Genomic DNA, 5,013 nt, shown 5'->3' with positions numbered 1-5,013 from the left:
TGGATTAAATGTATAAAAACTAAAGCTTCTTTAAGTAATTAAATGGAGAAGCACGAGTAGTGTTACTCTTCTGACGTCACAGTATTAGCTCCGCCCCCACTGCCGAGTTGAGCAGACCCTATTACTTTGACTCTGAGTTGGCTACGGGCATTCCGAGTTAAATGGGGCACTCGGAGCCTTCAGAGTGACGGCAGAGAATCTCTGCTACGACAAAACTCATCCCGGGATGAAAATACATAAGAATTAGAGACATATTCGAAGTTTATTTAATCATTTTTGTTCCCTTGACGACGATCTCTAGGGGCCCATTCAAGCTGCAGTTCGAACCGATTTAGATAAATTTCTGCCAATAATTAAAGTCATTGAGGTTGATAATATAAGTGAATTGACGTCAGATTCAATTATTATCGTCCGTTCAAGTTACGAGGCTGCGTTTTGAGTTTCAATCAGAGATAGGAAATAACTTCAGTTTCTTATGTCTGGGACGGACTAGCCTCTTTTAAAAAAAAAAAAAAAAGGAGGAAAAACTCCAGAACAGGTTAGCAAAGACTGAACGAGGATTTTATTATATACAAATATTCAAGACTCTAATAAAATTTAAAATGGAAATGAAACGGCAAAAACACAATAAGGAATTTCGAACGACATGCGCTCACAAACATGGCGTTACGCACCATCACCAAGTCACTTATTTAATCGCGGGAAAAAACACCGGAATAGATTCCCATCTTAATGGAATAATGGCTGGAATCCAAAGTTGAGTGATGTAGCAACCATTACATGATGACATCAACTTCACTGCCCAACGGATGGTAATATTATTTACAGATAAAAAAAACTTTCTCCTAAATCTACTTTACGCAAACAGTTGAATGATCTGCGCCAGCAATACAGTTAATTCGATTATAAATTCTTTTTCTTAAAAACATCGGCGCAAAGAAGTTTGCCAAAACGGCGAATGTAAAACCACGAGGATTTGCTGTCGATTTCCGTCGTAAAAACGGTCTGCAATTTAATATGATTATAGTAGGTCTAATGCTACATTCTAATCGTCCGCCATGACACTTGATGTCCCACTACTTTAAGCAACTAATATTAAAATTGGCAAGAATGACCTACCAGACGCCATTTTAAAATATACAAATTAATGCAATAAACTTATAAAACCATCATACAGGAGATGATATTATACTGTATATTGAATCAAAACAAAATAGCTTGTGAGATATGTGCTAGGCAAACTAATGCCTTGTCTCATGGCCAGTGGCCACCAGACAAGATGGTGAAAAAAGCAATGACTGGAGCTCTCTCTCTCTCTCTCTCTCTCTCTCTCTCTCTCTCTCTCTCTCTCTCCTCTAGGTATAAATGGTATACCATTCATACAAGCCGAAGGAACTCGATCACTTGACCGGATTTGAAAACAATAGACCTAGTACTAGCCTCTCCGCACTACGTGTTACACAGCTTAATATATTGCAAATAAAATGCAACTTTAGACGATACACAGCGATCAAGCAACCAATGAAAGCAAAACAACAACTCTGTAAACTAATGATGCGTTTTGACTATTAAAGTGACTCAATGGCTTGCTTACAAGCACACCACGTGATCTGCCAGGACTTTTAGACCGATAGGCCTAAGGGAGGAATGTCGATACAGTTAACTTCTCTCAAAGAGTTATGGAGCGGAAATGCTTATTATTATACAATCATAAAGAGACAATGACGACAGTATTCCATTGCTTTGGCACTGTATTCAATGCTTTTCAGTTGTTTTTAACATTCCAGCCCAAATTGCATGAGAACTTCTATAAGGTTCAAGTAAACGTAACTCTGATGAATTTGGTGTAATCTAAAGTGGCTAGCAATTCCCTCTCACCATCTTCCTCCTCCCCTCCCCTACCTTCCTCTTCAGAGGCCCTGGGGCAAGGAGAAGTACCTCCCAAACCCCTCCCCCCCTCAACCATTTCTCTCCCATCCAATTACCAACCGCTTCTCGAACCAATCTCCAGCTTTACCGAAACTGCCTTGTTCTAAGACTTATCTTCTTAATAATAATAATACCGTACTTTAGCTGATTTATTATTACGATAACAATAATTGATAATAATAATGATAATACAATATACATATCACAAGAAAAACGGGGGTTAAAAACCATAAAAACCGCCTAGCTCTTACGCAACTTCTAGAAGGTAGAAACCTAGACCCAACAAACAACAACTCTTCGGCATGCACCTAATGAGTAATAGAGACACAAACACACATACACACACAAACAGATGAGAGAGGACAAATAGTACAGGCCAAGACGTCTGTCTGTCTAGTCTTGTCTTCCCTCTCTCTCTCTCTCTAGGTCATGAATTTGGAGTAAGTTAAAGAGAATAAAGAGACTCCACTCTATCAGATTCAATACAGGCCAGGTTAAGTGTCCGAATATTACTATTATATATAATAAGTTGGTTTCGTGCTCGGACGTCTGACCTGGGAGGCTGGGGATTGGGTGGTGGGTGGGGAGGAATGTATGAATGATGGTTTCATTACACGAGGGAGAGAATGGGAAAATGAGGAGACATAATCAAAACTGTACTTGTAATAAAATGCAAATATAGACAGGCGTACTACCAGTCTGACGGTGCCAAAGGAACCACACACACACACATAAGCACAGACACGGGGTTTCTAAAAGTCTAAATGCCTTAAGAACAAGAGGTCATCAACAGCCAGACAGGTAATATGTTAGTGTCTCTGGACTGAATAGCCACTCACATGCAGGAAAACACGAAAGCCATTCGACCTATTGCAGACCAAGATGACTATATCTAAGCTTACACATAATGACTGCTACGACAGGTCATCAGAATTATTAACATTCCAGTATCAAAACCATAAATGGCCCTACCATAATAACGGCCTAAAACAGAAGATAATTCATATCTATACAACATTAAGGTTGACTTTGACACTATATGTATACATATGATTAATATAGTAAGCACATATACGCATGTGTAGAGTCCGTGCCTGCCCACAGTATGGAAAAGCAACAATTCAGTCATAAACCTGGATGAGTCGATGTTCTGGGCATGCATGGCCCTGTACGGGAATTCACAGAGACCAAATTAAGCATTCCCTAATAATAATAATAACGTCGGCCTGAGGTCAGGCTCAAGTCAGACTTGCTACTTCACCGATGGCTATCAGTTTCACCAGCTACTCAACATCAACTAAAAAGGGAAAGCTAAAATATGACCTTAGCTGTACAAACTGACAACCAAGATTGTTATTACTTACATTAGACAAATAAATGAACCTACAAGCCTTACACACATTACAGTTGAGGGCGAACTCGATACAGAACATTGAATTATCAAATGGGAGCATCGAGATTGTCTCAATGTTGTCAAAATAGTCTTATCATTTATTATTCTGATGGTGGACCCCATTCACATGTAACAAGACCACCAAAGGAGCCGCTGGCTGGAAATTCTTGAAGCTTCCAAAGAATATTAAGGTGTTCATTAGGAAGAAGTCATACGAAGTAAAGGTTAATGCTGAAAACAGACCCCCCCCCACTTCTTATATATATAAAAATAAAATGAATGAACAAACATAAAAAATTATGAAATGCAAGGAGAACCATATCAGGGTAGGAATGCATTGCACCTTCGCCTCTGAACTTCCGAAGAAGAAGAAGAAGAGGAAGAAGTTCCAATTGTACGACTTCCTCTGAAGGGAAGGAGGCTGTTCCTCCACAGCCGCACCCACCCCCTCCCTCCCTCCTTCCCACCGGTGAGAGGAATAAAGAAAAGCTATTTAAAAAAAGGGGGGGGGGGGCTCAGACCCCAGTCTATGCAAGATAGACCAGACCCGATTTTGCACATATTTGCAAATTCCAGGATGGTATCGCTGACAATGAAGATGTCTGTGTAGAACTTTCTAGCATGACAACCTATATCCAAGAGGGATTCAGCTTATTCGTAGTTATCGGCTACATTGCCAGTATGAATGGAGAGAGAGAGAGAGAGAGATAATCTTACGTAAGATCAATCCAATCTCCTTTGAAGGAGGGGGGAGAGGGGTTGTAATTCGGCTGAGGAGGAGGAAGGGGAGTGGGAGGATGGGGGAGGGGGATAGGGGTTTGAGAGTGAGGAAGAGAGAGAGAGCGAGAGAGAGAGAGATGGGCCCGTAACCCGTAAGACCTATAAGCAGATGCGCCGAAATCCAAATGTGTTTCTCTAATCGCTCGTCATCTCAGCAGAAGGAGACGGACAACAGCCAAAGGCAGCTGAATTAAGACGTTTGTGCAAAAGACTGAATCGAATCCATTTGGGTGTTAATTAATGCGCCTGACTGAAGACGCGAATAACTGAATTATAATTTTGACGCCAATATGATTTGCTTTGAACGTCAACTTCTGGTAACAAGGTGCTTCGATTAAAATAAATAAATAAATAAACACTCTTCAGAAAGAAGAATATTGAACGTTTAGCAGCAAGTTTAAATCTGGTATTCAAGAAACAAGGTGTTTATTCTTCAGCCAGTAACGTAACAGTCAATGCGACCTCCCTCACACCTTCTTGCGTTACTCAGGCGTCAAGATTAGACTTCTCAGAGCTGTGATAAAAGATGTTTAGTACATCAATGATACAAGGGATAGACTGGGCAAGAATTACAGTCAGGGCCGGTGGGGAACTTTAATTTAACTGCACTCAAATTTTAATGTAATGTTTGCGCCCACAAATCACTGATATTCTCTGGAATTTTGCCTCTCATTACAGAATGTGTCCTGTAGCCATTTCGTGGAGTGTGCATTGCTCTGTATCAAGTTCTACGTCAAGTGACGGTGTTATTGAAGTGAGAATATTTTTTCCCTTCAGCAGTCAAGAACATCAAGAGTAATACTAGTAGACCCAGCAAGAAGAAACTGCAAGAATTGTCACTATTCTCCCCCTCGAGAAACGACAATATACATACCTGGAAGATCGATTTCACAAGGCACCGCCCCCTTCTA

Source organism: Macrobrachium nipponense, chromosome 28, assembly GCF_015104395.2.
Source record: "Macrobrachium nipponense isolate FS-2020 chromosome 28, ASM1510439v2, whole genome shotgun sequence".
In the NCBI taxonomy this organism is placed as follows: domain Eukaryota; kingdom Metazoa; phylum Arthropoda; class Malacostraca; order Decapoda; family Palaemonidae; genus Macrobrachium; species Macrobrachium nipponense.
This window is presented reverse-complemented; position numbering follows the sequence as displayed.